Below are 20,552 nucleotides of genomic sequence, written 5' to 3' on the forward strand. Positions count from 1 at the left end.
CAATCTCTTTGTTGGAGTTATCTTGGTAAAGATTTCACCTGAAACCTTTTCGAAGGAATGTGGCTATTTGTGGTGTTTGTCCATGATACAAATTATCTCTTTATCATCTTGGTGGAACAAGCTTTCATCTCTTTGCTAATCTCAAGCAAGCAATTGTTCCGGTTAGTGGCATAATTTCACTGCTAGTTTTGAGATGTTTTCATAAGCCCACGAGGAGTATATCATTTGATTTTTGATTCTTCAACAACTCTGTTCAATCCTTGTTTTTAAGGATGCTCTCTAAAATTCATTTGAGGTAGAACATGTTGTTTTCTTCTTCATTCCATTCTTTCATTTCTTCCAGAGGCATTGTGATGTTGCTCTCTTCGACCCATCATCTTGTTTTGTCAAGATCATGTTCTTTTATTCCTTATCCATTTAACCAGAGTGTTGTGGCTATCATTCCTCTTTTAACTAGAGTCTCATCCAAGTGCTTTTATTTTGCCATGTTCATGTTCTAATCCTTCCTTTTTCAACCGGGGTGTTGTCGTAATTGTTCTTTATCGTTCCTTCTACATCTCATTTCAAACGGAGTGCTTGCATGTCCTTCTTGTCCATTTTAACCCTTTTCTTATGTCTTTCAACCTACAAGGTTCTTGTAATGTTCCTTGTTCCTCTTGCTGAACGGAGTGTTTTAAATTTTGTTCACCTATCACGTGTCATTTCTTCAAGCTTTGTGACCTCTCAAGGTTCTTTGGTTTCACTCGTTTGGCAAGAAGTAACTTTATATTACCTCTTCTCTTCCTCTTCCATTTGTCATCCCTACATCTCGAGGCAAGATCTCTTGTAAGTGGAGGACAGTTGTAACGACCCGAGACAGACGCTCTAGATGACTTCCATGTATTCCGAGTTTCGCCGTGTGTTTTATTTGCTTGCTCTATTTTATTTGTGTCTCGCATTATGTCATAATGCCATCATGTCATTTAATTTTAAAAACTCAACTAAATAAATTGTGTCGATCTTCGATCCATTTAAATCGAGGGAATTCACATGGTAATTTCTCTTTATAACATATCCTCTCAATATTTTAGGGAGCTACAATAAATATTCCATTCGTATGGAATCAACCCCAAAAAACTTGCATTTTTAATCACTTTCATTTTCAAATATTCTAAGTCCTTGATATTCTCCAAATACTTCAATTCCAGTTGTGGCACTTTTAAATATGTCAAAGTAGCTCAATACCAGTTTTCAACTCAACTTGTATTTATTTGTCCCTCCAAATAAATATTTCGCTTCTATCTCTTTTCTGTAAATAAAAAAGGAAAATCAATTTTTCCTTCTTTTCTTTTAATCCATCCTGCTAGGCCTCCTAGACTTTTTCCCCTCCATTGAGATGGCCCTAGGCCCAGCCACTGGCCTCGCTCAGCCGCCCTTCCTAACCCTAGCCTCCCAGCGCTCGGTCCCCATTTCTCACATCAATCCCTCCTCCTCATTCCCTCGCGCCACCACACACAACGCACACATCGCCAGGGAGAGGAGCTCCCCCGTGCTCAAGCCCCACGCATGCACAACTCCATCCACACAGCCCTTCCTCGCTCGATCTCGAGCGCGCTTGCGTTGCTCCACTTGATCCGCCCCGGATCCTCGCTGCTGCCCTCCTCCGGCGACTGGACCCCGCCAGCGACCTTCATCCTACCGCACGGCGTCGCGCCCTCGTCCCATTCCCCCTCTCCTTCCTCCTCATTGCCTTGGAGTCTTGTGCCAGAGCGCCGCCCCCTGCGCGCCTCGGCCTTCTTCACCTGGTCGCCTCTCCTGATCGAGGGCATCTGCGCCATCTTCGTCGGACCAAAGGTTGAGTGCCGCCCGTCTCTTCTTTTCCCTCTCTATTTTTCTTCTCTGTCTCAAGCTCTCTGTCTCTATTCGTTAGGGACAAACCAGCGACCCGCCGACTTATGTAGCTGCTGCTTCGCCACCAAGTCACATTCGTCCTGCCTCAGCCTCGAGCGTGAGGAACGAGTGCCTCCAGCCCTCCTCCGTTGTCGGAGTGACCCTGCCACCGCTCCAAGTACTGCCATGAATGCAGCTGCGCGCCCCTGCCTTCGTCGCCGTTGACCCGAGCTCCACCGTGACCTCAAGGCCATGGACGCCATGCCTCCATGTCCACTATGTGCTCCGTCGCCCACGGCCAAGCACCTCAAGACCAAGGCCCTTTTCCCATTGATGCGAACGGTTAGACGAGCATGACCCGGATTCAAAACGCAAGACGCTGCCTCCGTTGCACCCTCCCCGAGCAAGAGAACTTTGGATTCGCCATGTCTGACTACAACGTGACGCCCAAGTCCGGATACCGCCAAGTACCCCGACTACCATTGTCGTGATCGACTACCTTCGCCGAAGATTGCAAGTACCACCACCGTCGCCGCGTATCACTACCGCCAAACTTGATCGGTTCCAAAGATGCACCCTTGGAAGGTATAACCGCCGGAATGACCGCCTGTGTACGAATGCATGTGTGTTGTATGAGATGCTCGTGTTTGCACCGTGTTCGAGTTGTCATTGCACATTCCTCCTTATTTTCCATGCAGTTGACCCATGGGAACCCTGTAACCGGGATCACCCCACCATCTTTCGCATGTTTTGTACATCCACACTTTCTTTTGCACCGACATCTCGACGAGTTGTCGCATCATCGAAATTTGTTGTGGCACCATTTACGTTGTTGTCGTCGTGGCACCCTTTCTTTCCACCACGGTGACAAATGCTTCATAACATGCTCATGTCAACATTTTCATAAAATTGTATCAACTTGTATAAGTCATTCTCACCATGATAACAACATTTAAAATGGTTGAAATTGTTGTTTGATGCTTCCGACCTCATTTAAATTGCCTAGATATGTAGATTTGTTACGCTTCACATCTTGCCATGATAACCAACATTTAGCCTTGTCATGTACATGGATGAGAGAGAACTAAATAAATGAATGTGGTGATTCGTCAATATGCAACTCATTGCATATTGAGCTCCACTTAATTTGTAGTATTGTTTGTTGCACTTTGCCATGCCTCATTAAATCGGACATGCATCATACTTGATTGTGCATCATGCCATGTTTATACTTGATTGTTTACCATGTCATTTTCTTCTTTCCTATTCTTCTTATTTTTGATAGTTCTGGTCACTTGCGTTTGTGAGGATCTGTTCGACTACGTTGGGTCATCTACTTCATGGATTCGGTCTTCTTCCTAGCGGCATTTCAGGCAAGATGACCGTTACCTTGGATACCACTACTATCTTAGCTTTCGGTGTTGTCTCGATGCTATCACTATGTCGTGCTACCTACCACTTGTTTATCAAGTCTCCCAAATTGTCGTGATAAGCATCTAACCTTTTCCACCATCCTAGCAAACCGTTGTTTGGCTATGTTACCGCTTTGTTCAGCTGCACTTATAGCGTTCCTAGTTGCAGGTTGTTCCATGTTGGGACATGGATATCATGTGATATCACAATATCTCTTCTTTAATTAATGCATCTATATACTTGGTAAGGGTGGAAGGCTCGGCCTATTGCCTGGTGTTTTGTTCCAAACTAGTCGCCCTAGTTTCTGTCATACCGGTGTTATGTTCCTTGATTTTGTGTTCCTAGCACAGTCGGGGTTTATGGGCCTCCCTTGACATTTCTCTTTGAATAAAACTCCTCCAACAAGACCCGGCATTGGTTTTACCGTTTGCCCAACATACTAACTAAACATGATAATAAACTTGGTGCATAGGGAGTTAGCACTACCGGAGGTTCGTTATTCAACATAATACACATGGTCCAGTGTTGCTGGTGCTGGTCCAAACCGGGTAACCTATGGGGCCACCATGGGGTAACTCGAGGTCTGGTTTTACTCGAGCTTGAACCATTCAATCGTGGCATGAGACGAGATACACGCGTCTACTATCAGGGTGTTAGCACATGGGGAGGTCTTGCTGGACTTGTTTTACCATTGTCGAAATATCTTTTGCACCGGGATTCTGAGTTTGATCAGGTTGTCCCGCGATGGAGGATTTTCTCCGCGGATCGTGAGCTTGTCATGGGCTAAGTTGGGACACCTCTGTAGGGTTTAAACTTTTGAGAGCCGTGCCCACGGTTATGTGGCAGATGAGTTTTTTTAATTTTCGGTTGTAGAGAACTGGACACCAGATCCGAATTAAAATACACCAACCGCGTGTATAACTGTGACTGTCTCTTTTCGAGTGAGTCGAGATGAGAACACGGTGAGGTTATGTTTGAACGTAAGTAGTTCAGGATCACTTATTGATCATTACTAGTTTGCGACCGTTTGCGTAGTTTCTCATCTTATTCTTGTACTTGTAAGTTAGCCACCATACAATGCTTACTGCTACTGCAACCTCACCACTTATCCCTTCCATACCCATTAAGCTTTGCTAGTCTTGATACCCATGGTAATGGGATTGCTGAGTCCTCGTGGCTCACAGATTACTACAACAACAAATGTAGGTACAGGTACAACGATGATCTGACATGAGAACAATGCTTGTTTGCTTTTGGAGTTCTTCTTCTTCTATCAAGGGATAGGTTCCGGGTCGGGAGCCTGGGATTAGCAGGGTGGATGTCATTCTTCTTTTTCGTTTGTTTTCATCCGTAGACGGATCCTGCTCCTCTGTATGATGATTGCTATGTATTGATGAACTATTGTATTCATGTTGTAGCTCGTGGCGACTGTAAGCCTTTGTCTTGCATCCTCATCTATTCGGTACATGGTATGTTGTAATGATATCCATCTTGCTATGCGCTCGAAAATGCCCCAATCATGAGTTCATCACGTGATTGGGATAGAATCGCACCTTGGGCTCTACAAGTTGGTATCAAAGCCTTACCAACCTTAGGAGCCCCCTTGATTGATCGAACCATTGACGTTGTCGAGTCTAAAAAAACTATTTCGAGTCTAGCTATATATCAGAGAGTAGGAATTCTTTTTACTCTTTATCCCCCTTGTCACTCTGGTGAGGACTCGTGACGTAGGTGTTTTCTCCACTCTTCTATCCTTTTCACCCAATTTTTTTTGAAGATCATGCGGGTATTATGGAATCTGTCCGATATCATTGTGGCGAGGATTTTGTCTTGGTGCCTCCTATCATTTAGGGGTTGTGGCAGTGTCCCGGGGACTTGAGCTCTAAGGTGTTTTTGTCACAGTGCTTATCATTTCAATTCCGGAATACCAGAGGTCACCGACATCAAAAACGCTTCTATACTCTTTGTGGTGAGAGTAGTTCGGTGCCACCGAGTACTAGGGAGAGTGATCAGATGTTTTCAAAGGTCTGAGGTACACGATTTCCGAGGTTTTCTTGCTTATGTGTTGACAGATGGAGACAGTTGGAGTGTAGGATTTGTTAGTTGTGTGAGATATTTGTGCCTCACTGTATGCCAAACACCAGATTGCATAACCAGAGAATTTCGGTAGTTCATAGGTGGGAATTCAAGTAGTTACCTAGGATATCTTTCCGATAGATGCATGATATGATATTGGGGTTCGACGTCTAGTGGTCCGCCTGTCCACGGTCGTTTTACAGAAGTCTCGTTGTGTCTTAAAGAGTCCTTGGCTATGTTGACTCGGGGACACTTCGTATGTCATGTACACTTCCTTGTACATGATGGTGATGTACGATCGAGCCCGTGCGGGCCCCACCAGAAAAAATTCGGACGAAATCTCTATCATATGTTTTTTTTCGGCTTATTCTGCAAGCCCGATCCTTTATTTTGTTTTGTGTTGTGGTATTCGAGTTGCTTCGATGTCAAATGTGGATTCCATACCTTTTCCTAAGCGGTGTTCTCATATTTCTATGTGAATACTAATCCTTCTTGATCATCGAGATTTTCGTGCAATCCTTTTCAATTGGTGCGCTTCTCTTCAAGATCATTCCGTACGGGAACCATTGAGAAGCCCGAGAATTTTCTGTTTCATCAGTTCCCAAGTTGTCTTTGTTTTCCCACCATCCCACCCTTTTCTTCAAGGACTTAGATTTCTTAATCTAGTATCCATGTTATTGAACTGGGTTTACGCTTCTGTCACTCTCGCAACCCACAATCAAATTGCTACTCCACAATGCATTCCCTTAGGCCCAAATATGGTGAAGTGTCATGAAGTCGACGTTCACATGACACCACTAAGGTAATAATAACATACATACTATCAAAATATCGATCACATATCAAGTTCACATGATTACTTGCAACATGATTTCTCCTGTGACCTCAAGAACAAAAGTAACTACTCACAAATGATAAACATGCTCATGATCAGAGGAGTATTAAATAGCATATTGGATCTGAACATATAATCTTCCACCAAATAAACCATATAGTAATCAACTACAAGATGTAATCAACACTACTAGTCACCCACAAGTACCAATCTATAGTTCCGGTAACGAGATTGAACACAAGAGATGAACTAGGGTTCGAGAGGAGATGGTGTTGTTGAAGATGTTTATGGAGATTGCCCTCTCCAAGATTGGAGAGTTGTTGGTGATGATGATGACGATGATTTCCACCTCCGGGAGGGAAGTTCCCTCGGCGGAATCGCTTTGCCAGAGGGAAAAAGTGCTCCTGCCCAAGTTGCGCCTCGAGGCAGCGACGCTTCGTCCCGAAAGTCCTCCTCTTATTTTTTCTAGGTCAAAATGAATTATATACCAAAAGATTGGCACCGGAGGTGGGCCGAGGAGGGCACAACCCACCAAGGCGTGCCTGGGTTCCCTGGCGCGCCCAGGTGGGTTGTGCCCACCTAGTGGGCCCCTGATAACCCACAAGTATAGGGGATCAATTGTAGCCTCTTTTGATAAGTAAGAGTGTCGAACCCAACGAGGATCTAAAGGTAGAACAAATGTTCCCTCAAGTTTTATCGACCACCGATACAACTCTACACATGCTTGACGTTCGCTTTACCAAGAACAAGTATGAAACTAGAGGTACTTTGTAGGTGTAACATGATAGGTTTGGAAGAATATAAAGAGCACATAAATAAAAACTAGGGGCTGTTTTAGGTAAAGAAGCAATAAAGTTAGTATAGCGAGTGTGGAAAAGTGGTGGTAGGAATTGCGAAATTGTCCTTAAGCAATTGACAACTTTATTAGACCGACAGCAAGTTTTATGTGGGAGAGGCCACTGCTAGCATGTCATCCCTAACTTGGAATTCTATGCACTTATGATTGGAACTATTAGCAAGCATCCACAACTACTAACGTTCATTAAGGTAAAACCCAACCATAGCATTAAGATATATTGGTCCCCCTTCAATCCGGTATGCATCAATTTCTATGCTAGGCTGAAGTTTCTGTCACTCTTGCCCTCCAATACATAGTCCTATCAACATACAGCTAACCCTATGGTGTGATCCACGCGTACGCTCATATGATGGGCACCAAAGGACAGCAACATAACCACAATCAAATTAAATCAATCATAGCAATTCATCAACCACCGATAGGACAACGAAAATAAACTCAGACATCATAGGATGGCAACACATCATTGGATAATAATATGAAGCATAAAGCACCATGTTCAAGTAGAGGGTACAGCGGGTTGCGGGAGAGTGGACCACAGTAGACAGAGGGGGGAAGGTGATGGAGATGTTGGTGAAGATGGCGGAGGTGTTGGTGTAGATTGCATTGATGATGATGGCCCCCGGCGGCGTTCCGGCGCCACCGGAGGCGAGGGGGAGAGAGCCCCCCTCCTTATTCTTCTTCCTTGAACTTCTACCTAGATGGGAGAAGGGTTTCCCCTCTGGTCCATGGTTTCCATGGCATGGGAGGGGCGAGAGCCCCTCCGAGATTGGATCTGTCTTCTGTCTCTCTCTGTTTCTGCGTTTTGGTATTCTGCCCTTTCACCGTTTCTTATATTCCCAGAGATCCGTAACTCCGATTGGACTGAAATTTTAACACGGTATCTATCCTGATATTAGCTTTCTTGCGGCGAAAGAAGGGCATCAACCACCTGACAGGGTGGCCACGAGGGCCCAGGGCGCGCCCCTTGCCTCGTGGCCCCTTGGGCATCGTCTCGTATTGATTCTTCTTCCCAAAAATCACATATATTCCAAAAAAATCTCCATCAAATTTATCCCGTTTGGACTCCATTTGATATGGATTTTCTACGAAACAAAAAACATGCAACAAACAGGAACTGGCACTGGGCACTGGATCAATATGTTAGTCCCAAAAATAGTACAAAAAGTTGACAAAAGTATATGAAAGTTGTATAATATTGGCATGGAACAATCAAAAATTATAGATACGACGGAGACTTGTCAGCATCCCCAAGCTTAATTCCTACTCGTCCTCGAGTAGTTAAATGGTAAAAAAGATAATTTTTGATGTGGAATGCTACCTAGCATAATCTTGATCATGTATTCTAATCATGGCATGAATATTAAGACACAAGTGATTCAAAGAAATAGTCTATCATTTGACATTAAGACAATAATACTACAAGCATACTAATAAAGCAATCATGTCTTTTCCAAATAACATGGCCAAAGAAAGTTATCCGTACAAAATCATATGGTCTGGCTATGCTCCATCTTCACCACATAAAATATTCAAATCATGCACAACCCCAATGACAAGCCAAGAAATTGTTTCATACTTTTGATGTTCTCAAACCTTTTCAACTTTCAAGCAATACATGAGCGTGAGCCATGGATATAGCACTATAGGTGGAATATAATATGATGGTGGAGGTTGTGTGGAGAAGACAAAAAGGGAGAAAGTCTCACATCGACGCGGCTAATCAACGGGCTATGGAGATGCCCATCAATTGATGTCAATGTGAGGAGTAGGGATTGCCATGCAACGGATGCACTAAGAGCTATAAGTGTATGAAAGCTCAAACTGGAAACTAAGTGGGTGTGCATCCAACTTGCTTTCTCATGAAGACCTTGGGCATTTGAGGAAGCCAATCATCAGAATATACAAGCCAAGTTCTATAATGAAAATTCCCACTAGTATATGAAAGTGATAACTCAAGAGACTCTCTATATGAAGAACATGGTGCTATTCTGAAGCACAAGTGTGGTAAAAGGATAGTAACATTGTCCCTTCTCCCTTTTCTCTCATTTTTTTTTATTTTTTTCTCTTTTTTTGGTGGGCTTCTTTGGCCTCTTTTTTTGTGGGCTTCTTTGGCCTCTTTTTTTTTGTAAAGTCCTAAGACTCATCCCAACTTGTGAAGGAATCATAGCTTCGATCATCCTTTCCTCACATGGGACAATGCTCTAATAATGATGATCATCACAGTTTTATTTACTTACAAGTCGATACTAGAACAAAATATGACTCTACATGAATGCCTCCGGCGGTGTATCGGGATGCACAGTGATCTAACGTAGCAATGACATCAAAAAACGGACAACCCATGAAAATATCTTGCTAGCTATCTTATGATCATGCAAAGCAATATGACAATGAATGCTCAAGTCATTTATATGATGATGATGGAAGTTGCATCGCAATATATCTTGGAATGGCTATGGAAATGCCATAATAGGTAGGTATGGTGGCTGTTTTGAGGAAGATATAAGGAGGCTTATGTGTGATAGATCGTATCATATCACGGGGTTTGGATGCACCGACGAAGTTTGCACCAACTATCAAGGTGAGAAAGGGCACTGCACGGTACCGAAGAGGCTAGCAATGATGGAAGGGTGAGAGTGCGTATAATCCATGGACTCAACATTAGTTATAAAGAACTCACATACTTATTGCAAAAATCTATTAGTCATCTACTACGAGCATGCTCCTAGGGGGATAGATTTGTAGGAAAAGACCATCGCTCGTCCCCGACCGCCACTCATAAGGAAGACAATCAATAAATAAATCATGCCCCGACTTCATGACATAATGGTTCACCATATGTGCATGCTACGGGAATCACAAACTTCAACACAAGTATTTCTAAAATCCACAACTACCCACTAGCATGACTCTAATTTCACCATATTTATATCGCAAAACTATTGCAAGGAATCAAACTTATCATATTCAGTGATCTACAAGTTTTATGTAGGATTTTATGACTAACCATGTGAATGACCAATTCCTGTCATCTCTCTAAATAGATACAAGTGAAGCAAGAGAGTTTAATTCTTTCTACAAAAGATATGCCCACACTCTAACAAATATAAGTGAAGCAAAAGATCATTCTACAAATGGTGGTTTTCTATGTGAAGAGAAACAGGCAATCCAAACTTCAAATGATATAAGCGAAGCACATGAAACATTCTATAAAGCCATACTCAAAAGATATAAGTGAAGTGCAGTGAGCATTCTATAAATCAACCAAGGACTATCTCATACCAGCATGGTGCATAAAAGAAAATTGAAAACTAAATGCAAAAGACGCTCCAAGATTTGCACATATCGCATGAACGAAACGAATCCGAAAACATACCGATACTTGTTGAAGACAGAGGGGATGCCTTCCGGGGCATCCCCAAGCTTAGATGCTTGAGTCTCCTTGAATATTTACTTGGGGTGCCTCGGGCACCCCCAAGCTTGAGCTCTTGCCTCTCTTCCTTCTTCTCACATCGAGACCTTCTCGATCATCGAACACTTCATCCACACAAAACTTCAACAGAAAACTCGGTAAGATCCGTTAGTATAATAAAGCAAATCGCTACTCTAAGTACTGTTGCAAACCAATTCATATTTTGTTTTGGCATTGTAGCTACTGTAATATAACTTTTTCATGGCTTAATCCACTGATATAAATCGATAGTTTCATCAAAACAAGCAAACTATGCATCAAAAATAGAATCTGTCTAAAACAGAACAGTTTGTAATAATCTGAACATTCACCATACCTCTGGTACTCCAAAAATTCTACCAAAAATATAAAAATAAAAATTTGTATAGAAATACAATGCAAAAAGAATCAGAACCGTTTGACGTTCCAGTAAAAAATGTAAAATCGGGCACTAGAGCAAAAGTTTCTGTCCTGCACCGTACAAACCAACAAGCAAAGTAAACATCCTAAAGGCAAATCTTGGCACATTATTTTTATTTTTAAACCTTATAAAAGCACACAACAGAAATAAATGACTCTCTAGAACTTCCGGGTTGTCTCCCTGGCAGCGCTTTCTTTAAAGCCATTAAGCTAGGCAAAAGGTGCTCATGTAATGGATCCACCCGGATCCCAAGGTATATCAAAGCGAATTTTAATTAACAACGATTTGTGATTTAGTAGTGAGCACAAGGTAACATATATCATGCGACAACAAAGTCTAACTCTCTTCCTATGCATAGGCATATCATAAAAGAACAATTCTTGCCCACATAGTAAAGGCCAATGCATATTATAAACAGTTTCTTGCAATTTTATCATATTGGAAACATAGAGAGGTGGAGATATAATTCCTCTCTCATAATAATTGCAAGTAGGAGCAGCAAGGACATGCATATTATATTTATCTAAATCATCATGTGTAATAGTAAAACGCTACCAATCAATATAATCCTTAATGAGGGTAAACTTCTCCGATATAGTGTAGTTGGGAGAATTCAAAAAGATAGTAGGACTATCATGTGTGGGTGCAATAGCAAAAATTTCATGTTTAACATAAGGAACTATAGCAAGTTCATCTCCATAATCATAATTCATATTGGCATCTTGTCCACAAGCATAGCAAGCATCATTAAAAAGGGATATTTCAAAAGAATCATTGGGATCATAATAGTTATCATAGCAATCATCCTTCGGTAAGCACGAAGGGACATTAAAAAATGCATGAGTTGGAGGGTTACTATCATTAGAAGGTGGGCACGGGTAGCTAATCAGTTATTCCTCCTTTTGTTCTTCTCTCTCCTCATCATCTTTTTCATCCAATGAGCTCACAGTTTCATCAATTTCTTCTTCCATATACTCCTGCAAAATATTAGTCTGTTCTTGGACAGCGGAGACTCTCTCAATAAAATCATCAACATCGGATTTGAATTCATAATTCTCATAGCAATCTTTAAGTATAGCAAAATTTTCAGGTATGTAAACAACATCATCAAGATTTTCACACTCTTTAAACAAAGATTCAATTTCATAAGCACCCTTAAAAGCAACGAATTCTTCTATTTCTTCCACATCATAGTAATCATATATACCATTAGCATAAGAAGCTAAGTTTTCATTATCATTAAAATTGCATGAAAAGGGAAGGTGTGGAGCCTTCATCGTAGAGCAACAAGTATAATCATATCTCAAGCATAGTTGCCGAGGATACCAATGCAACATATAAATTTGATCCCATAATAGTTTCCCTTTTTGAGTCAAGTGATAATCCCTAAACTATTCACGTTGATCCAATGTTACACCCATTATAAAGTTGAGTGGGGTGTTCTCAGGATTACAAAAGTAGTACATAATATCTTTCACATAATGAGCATCGAGGGTTTTAGGAGGTTCCCCATCTCCATGAGTAGAAAGTAAACCTAATTTTTTTGGTATTTCGGGTTCCATATCCATAACTAAAGATACAGAACAACTTAGAATAGCAAATAAAAATTACTTAGTGATAAAACAAACAAGCACACACGGGAATATTCACGACACGCTATAACTCCCCGGCAACGGCGCCAGAAGAAGGTCTTGATAACCCACAAGTATAGGGGATCTATTGTAGCCTCTTTCGATAAGTAAGAGTGCCGAACCCAACAACGAGCTAAAGGTAGAACAAATGTTCCCTCAAGTTTTATCGACCACCGATACAACTATACGCACGCTTGACGTTCGCTTTACCTAGAACAAGTATGAAACTAGAAGTACTTTGTAGGTGTAACGGGATAGGTTTGCAAAAATATAAAGGACACATAAATAGAAACTAGGGTCTGTTATAGGTAAAGAAGCAATAAAGTTAGTATAGAGAGTGTGGAAAAGTGGTGGTAGGAATTGTGAAATTGTCCCTAAGCAATTGACTACTTTATTAGACCGACAGCAAGTTTTATGTGGGAGAGGCCACTGCTAGCATGTCATCCCTGACTTGGAATTCTATGCACTTATGATTGGAACTATTAGCAAGCATCCGCAACTACTAACGTTCATTAAGGTAAAACCCAACCATAGCATTAAGATATATTGGTCCCCCTTCAATCCCGTATGCATCAATTTCTATGCTAGGCTGAAGTTTCTGTCACTCTTGCCCTCCAATACATAGTCCTATCAACATACAACTAACCCTATGGTGTGATCCACGCGCGCACTCATATGATGGGCACCAAAGGACAGCAACATAACCACAAGCAAATTAAATCAATCATAGCAATTCATCAACCACCGATAGGACAACGAAAATCTACTTAGACATCATAGGATGGCAACACATCATTGGGTAATAATATGAAGCATAAAGCACCATGTTCAAGTAGAGGGTACTGAGGGTTGCGGGAGAGTGGACTGCTGTATATAGAGGGAGGAAGGTGATGGAGATGTTGGTGAAGATGGCGGAGGTGTGGGTGTAGATTGTGGTGACGATGATGGCCCCCGGCGGCATTCCGGCGCCACCGGAAGGGAGGGGGAGAGATCCCCCTCCTTCTTCTTCTTCCTTGACCTTCTCCCTAGATGGGAGAAGGATTTCTCCTCTCGTCCATGGTCTCCATGGCATGGGAGGGGCGAGAGCCCCTCCGAGATTGGATTTGTCTTCTGTCTCTCTCTATTTCGGTGTTTTGGTATTCTGCCCATTCACCGTTTCTTATATTCCCGGAGATCCGAAACTCTGATTGGGCTGAAATTTTAACACGATCTCTACCCGGATATTAGCTTTCTTGCGGCAAAATAAGGGCATCAACCGCCTTACGGGGTGGCCACGAGGGCCCAGGGCGTGCCTGCCCCCTGGGCGCGCCCCCTGCCTCGTGGCCCCCTCGGGGCATCATCTCGCGTTGACTCTTCTTCCCAAATATCACATATATTCCAAAAAAAATCTCCGTCAGTTTTTATCCCGTTTGGACTCCGTTTGATATGGATTTTCTGTGAAACAAAAAACATGCAACAAACAAGAACTAGCAATGGGCACTGGATCAATATGTTAGTCCCAAAAATAGTATGAAAATTTGCCAAAAACATATGAAAGTTGTATAATATTGGCATGGAACAATCAAAAATTATAGATACGACGGAGACATATCAGCCACCTCTGGTAGTTATTTTCTCCAATAATTCTTAAATAATCCATAAAAATCTCCGTGAAGTTTCAGCTTGTTTGGAGTTGTGCAGAATAGGTGCCTTGACGTAGGTTTTCCAGGTCCAAATTTCCAGCTGCAGAAATTCTCCCTCTTTGTGCATACGTTGTATATTATGAGAGAAAAGGCATTAGAATTACTCCAAAAAGCATTATTATGGATAAAAACATTATAAATAACAGTAAGAAAACATGATGAAAAATGGACATTACAACTCCCCCAAGCTTAGACCTCGCTTGTCCTCAAGCGAAAACCAAAATCAAAAACATGTCCAGATGCTTTGAGAGAGAGAGGTGTCGATAAAAACAAAATATGGACATACAAGCATCATGTTGATTATTATAACAGCAACAAAATTAAACATAGATATTTTATCATAGAACTTTCATAATATACCTCTCATGAATAAGTAATAGTTGATCACAAAATCGATGTATAAAGTAAACACTCTATTAGAAACCAACAAACTATGTTCTCAGTCAACTTTGCAATAGGAAGGGTCACATGTTGGAGCCTTTAGGCAAGTCCACATACTTAACCATCATATAGTCTTCTATGATTGCTAACACTCACCGAGTATACATGAGCAAAACTTTTCAACCGAACACATAGAAAGATAGGGGCTTATGGTTTCGCCTCCCAATATACTCACCTCAAGGGTGATGTCAACAATAATAACTCATGCCACCCATATTCAACTGGACATATGTGCCTAGATCTTTCCTCACCACATGATGCTTGCCAAAGGAGAAAAATAAAAGGAATAGAGAGAAAAACTTTGACTCTTTCATAAAAGTAAATACATAAAAGTAAAAGTTAGGACCTTCGTAGAGGGAAGCAGAGGTTGCCATGCGCTTATTTGTTTGTATGCTCAATCCCCCAGTGCAAAAGAACGTCAAGTTACATTGCCCCTTGTGATAGCAAGCTTTATTATGCATGTTGTGGTTATCTCGCGGACGGGTTCGTGAGACGACAGATGCCACGGGGTGGCTTGAGGTGAGGGCAAGACTGCTCTGGAGAATAGGGGACGGGATTGGGAAAGCGGCACACGATGGTTTACCCAAGTTCGGAGCTCTCCGGAGAGATAATACTCCTACTCCTGCATGTTTGAATATATGTGGAACATACGTAGCAGTACAGAGCGCTCCTTGAGCTATACCCGGATGAATGTTATATGCTACTAGCAAGTGAGCAAGCATGCTCTAGTGGACGAATGAGTGGCATGGTGTGTGTGGCCAAATGAGCATGGATGGATGTATGGGTGGGAGTGTCCAGGATGGATGGATGGATGTTGACTTTGTAGTGTGAGCTAGCTTTCGGTGTAAGCTAGGTGGGCATGGGTGTGTGCTTGGGATGTAAGCTACAACGTGTATCTTACATCACAAGCTATGCTTGCTTGAGAGCTAGGCTAGGTTTTGTCCCTGGGCATTTTATAAATCAATGCCCGCGGGACAAAGTACACTATAAATGATGTCACGCGTGACCAGTGAACAGTGTATGCTTTATCAGCAACAATGGTCGTGGTTTGGCCGTCTTTTCTGTGTCGTGTCAGATGGGATGCCGTAGTTGACATCTCGTAGCAGGCCGGCTAGGGTAGCCGAACAGGGAGCCGGCCGGGCGGCCGGGTTGAGGAGTCCTGCCGGGTTGAAGGACTTGGCCGGGTTGAGCAAACCGGCCAAGTGCGAGCCGGATTGAGGGGTATTGTTGGCCCCGATGTTTTTGAAGTGTCATCCGCCATCTTGGGCCTACCTGGGGGTCATCCCCCCGACAGTAGCCTCCGAGCCTCCGGGCAACTTGGAAAAGTTGTGCGGAGGTTTTTAGTGGGCAATGATGAAGCAGTAAATGTCGATGACGGCCGGCTGCGGACTGCAGCCGATGCGGCTTGCTTCTGAAGGGGGCGCGCGAGCGCACCCACTGGGTGTAGCCTCTGAGCTTTCGGGCAACATGGAAAAGTTGGGCGGACGGTCTTCCTGTTGATGACGAAGCTGACGGTGATGTCGAGGGTGCCGGGCGTGGACACGGGTCCACCGACTGGAAGGTGTGGGTCCTTGCCGGACGCGGACACGGAGTGCGCTGGCTAAGTGGGGATGCGTGAGCGCACCCACTGGTTGTAGCCTTCGATCCTCTGCGCAACTTGGAAAAGTTGGGTGGAGGGTCTTGCAGTTGATGAAGAAGCCGACGGCGACATCGAGGGTGCCGGGCGCGGACACGGAGTCCGCCGGCTGGAGGGCACGGGGCCCTACCAGATGTGGATGCGGAGTCCGCCGGCTGAGTGGGGGCGCGCGGGCGCACCCATTCGGTGTAGCCTCCGAGCCTCCGAGCAACTTGGAAAAGTTGCGCGAAGGGTCTTCGCTGTTGTTGACAGCGGCGGCCGGCTGCGTGCTGCAGCCGGCGTGTAACCTTCGAGCCTCCGGGCGAGGAGGGAGTTCCCCACATAGGTGATCATGTAAAAGACAAGGTTTGTCCGCGCAGATATATCAAATGTTTGCTTTTTAGCATTGCAAGTTTTATGCGGAGGGTGCCGACTCGGTTTCGTCCTAGCCCCCTTCAGTCTTTTTCATGTCCCCTCCGCTCTTTGGCTTTGCCTCTTGTTAGCTAGACAGCCCGGAGCCGGTCTGTAGCTGTTACTAAGAGTGGCAGCGGAGTGGAACGTATAATACTCGGACTACAGGAGCGGATTCGAACGAGTAGATACTCATAAAGGAATGACCGGGTTGCCCAAGCCGTCTTCTCCCAGACGCTTTCCGCGTGGGGTGACCTCCAGCTTTCGCTCTTGCTTGCTGGACAGCCGCATGGCGGTCTGTGGCTGAGAGTGGGCCTTTAGTACTGTATGCGCTACTAAGCCATCTGCGGGAATGAACGTATGGGGCCGAGCAGCCTGCCTCCGGGCCGAGACTAGCTGTCTCCGAGGCGCACAATAGTGCAACTTCAAAAATGCGGAGATGGTTCCGGTGGGTCGCTCGGGGTTATCCGTGTTTCCGCATGTCGCGAAAGTATGCGGGTGTGGAGCTTACATTGCTTTTTTTGTAGGCGAGGCGGAGGTTGCAAAAGACAGCCGGCACGGCTTAGCGCTTATGGAGCGCGTCGGCACACCCGTTGGGGGTAGCCTTTGAGCCTCCGGGTGCTCGAAGCGGGTCCCGGCTGGTCGCGTCCAACCGAACGGGCGTCGAGGCGGACGGGCGACCGGGCCGGCTCGCCTGCCGACTAGGCGTCGGAGCAGGAAGCGGTCCAGCCAGCTTGGCACAGCGGGCAGTGTGGCGACACGGACATGGCAGATCCTGGCTGGCCATCTGAGTGGCGAAGCAGGTGGACGGGCCAGCTAAACGTCTTTTCTTCTTCTTCTTTTTTGCCGGCTTGGGCAGCCGGGTTCTTTTGTTTTTGTTTCTCTTTCCATCTGTAGTAGGCTGCAGCAGCCACAAAGCGCGGCGCGGGCGGCGACCTGGAGCCAGCCAGGGGCGGGGCGGCGCCAGACCCGGCCAGGGGCGGGGCGGTGCTAGGGATCCGGGTGAGTCGGCGGCCGGCACGCGGAGGGAGCGGGGGCTTGCCGAGCCGCGTAGGAGAGGGAGCAGGGGAGCCGTCCAGGGGATGGGGCCGGACCCTACGACGCCGGGAGCCCATGGGACGCGAGCCGCCGGGCGCGTGTGGAGGCAGCTGGGCGGACCGGACGCGGACCCGGACCCGGACGGGTAACGCGGTGGCAAGCCGGCATGCTGGGCGGGAGAAGCCGGCGGGGCGCGTGGTCGCCAGCTGGAGCGGCCAGGGAGAGCAGTGACCCGTGGCGGCACGAGTGTGGCGGCGTGGCCGGAGGCGGCGAGGCGACGGGGAGCCGGACCGGGCGGGCGGATGCGGGTGCGGCGGAGCAGCGCACGGGGCGACCCGGCCACAGTGGGGTGAGGCGCGGGAGCCGGCAGGGGAACGAGAACCGCGGACAGCAGAGGAGGAGGAGGCCGGGCGCGGCCACGGGCGGCGCCACCGTCGGGACGGAGTGGAGGCGCCATGGGAGGCCGGGGCCGGCTTGCCAGAGGCGGCTGAAGCGGTGGAGCCGGCCGGAGCTGGCGTGGCGCGAGGTCGTGAGCCGGTAGTGCGGGGGCGCGCAGAGGAGCGGGCCACGCGACAGGAGGCCGGCCGGCGCAGCTCAGCTGGGTCGGATGGGCGTGAGGTCGTACGCGGCCGGGCTTAGGGTGGGGAGCAGAGATGGCGGGGGAGCCGGACGCCGCCGGGTTTGGGGTGGAGGCGGCGCAGGGGCGGAGCAGCACGGGGGGCCAGCGGGTAGCTGGGAAAGCCGGCTCGGAGGCCAGCGGAGGCGGAGCCGGCGGGCCGGAGGTGTGGGCGCGGGAGCCGGTGCTGGGCTGCGTGCGTTCCTGCCGGAGTCGCGCGAAGAGGCCGACGAGGACAAAAAAGAGATGGAGCCATGGGGAGGCTCATCCACGCATGATGGATGAGAGCATGCGCGTGTCGTGTTGCCGTAGGAATCGTAGACGATAGAGCTGGCGGTGTGGCAGTGGAGGACTAGAGATGCACGAGGCATGGTGCAAAAGCGCCATTGTTTGGGACATATCCAGCTTGTGAATGGGAAGTGTACGGGCTATATACATCTGACTGTTATTTGGGAAGAGTATGGGTAATATGTGAGGATTATCTGGCTTGGATTGTGGTATCGAGAGAAGCAGAACTTGCGCGGTTGAGTTTGAGAGTGCGAGGACAGACACCCTGTGAGCTTGAAGGCGAGGTAGAGCGTCGCTGCAGCCGCTTGGACGGCGGGGTGCGAGGCCGCGGAAGCTCGCGCGGAGGTGTGGAGGTGACAAACGGGACACCAGACGGGGTCGGGTTGCTCGGAGCCGGCGGGTGGGACGGCGACGGGCGCGTGAGGCAAAGGCGACGAGCCGGACGCCGGATGGGGCCGGGTCGCGCGGAGCCAGTGGGCGGGATGCCGGCGCGCAGCCAAGTCGTGCGGAACCGGCGTGCGTGCGAGGAGCGGCGGTCTTGAGGGCGAGCAGTGTGTCAGCAGTTGGGCGGTGCAGAGGGACGACTGGGCGCGGACACATGGAGGAGGGAGCCGCTGCGGACAGGCGAGCATGAGGGAGCCGCCATGGTTGTTGCCGCAGCGGGCGTTGTTGACGCGGGAGGACGAGCGTTGGAGGTGGAGAAGCCGCGGGCGACGGCGTAGCAGCAAGCGGAGGAGCATAGCAGCGTGCGAGCGAGGGAAGTCAGGGAGCGAGGGGGCCACCGGCGTCCTTGCTAGCAGCGGGCGGAGCAGCGCGGTACGCGGCGGAGCGGGTGCAAAGGAGCGATGGGAGCTGCGGAGACGGAGGCGAGCTAGCACGATTGCGCGCGTGCGCGGTCGGAGGAGAGCGGCGGCGAGCTAGTGTGTACGTACATACGTAGTGCCAGGCAAGCTAGCTGAGGAATCAATCAAGTTGCCGGGGCTAGCTAGCTTTGTACACGCGTGCTACTTCGGCCACTGGCAATTAATCAAAAGCTAACAACACGAGAAAGCTGGAGGCGGATAGTGCCGAGGCCGGCGGCGAGGGCGCTGTGTGCGTCAGATGGGACACCACAGTTGAAACTTTAGCACATTCCTTTATCCTATCAGGGAAAGATGGTTTCTCAATATAAGCAGAAGGAACAACTGGATTAACATTATAATGTATAGTTTTTTCCTTAAACGGTACCGGTTCTTTAGTTTCTTCTTTAATAGGTGAGTGATATTTAAACCACTTCTCTTTAGGGAGTTCAGCATGAGTAGCAAATGATTCACAAAAGGAGGCTACTATCTCAGAGTCAAGTCCATATTTAGTGCTAAAATTTTGAAAAGCATTGGTATCCATAAAATATTTAACACAATCATACTTAAGTTTAATACCTAACTCTTTACCTTTGTCGAGTTCCCAATCTTCAGAGTTGCATTTAATTATTTCCAAAAGATCCAATAGTCTTCTTCATAAAAGAACCCGCACAAGATGTATCAAGCATGGTTTGATCATTACGAGAAAGTCGAGCATAAAAGTTCTAGCTAATAATTTCTCTTGAGAGCTCATGATTGGGGCATGAATATAACATTGACTTAAGCCTCCCCCAAGCTAGAGAGATACTTTATCCTTCATGAGGCCAATATATATATATATATATAATTCCGATCACGATGAACTAGATGCATAGGATAAATTTTTTGGCGGAACTCCAATTTTAAACGATTCCAATTCCATGATCCAATATCATCGCATAGACTATACCATGCCAATGCTTTTCCCTTCAAAGATAAAGGAAAAACCTTTCTCATAACTTCATCTCCGGGTAAACCTGCAAGCTTGAACAATCCACAAATTTATTCTACATATATCAAGTGCA

This window comes from Triticum aestivum, chromosome 4A (assembly GCF_018294505.1).
Source record: "Triticum aestivum cultivar Chinese Spring chromosome 4A, IWGSC CS RefSeq v2.1, whole genome shotgun sequence".
NCBI classification, from domain to species: Eukaryota; Viridiplantae; Streptophyta; class Magnoliopsida; order Poales; family Poaceae; genus Triticum; species Triticum aestivum.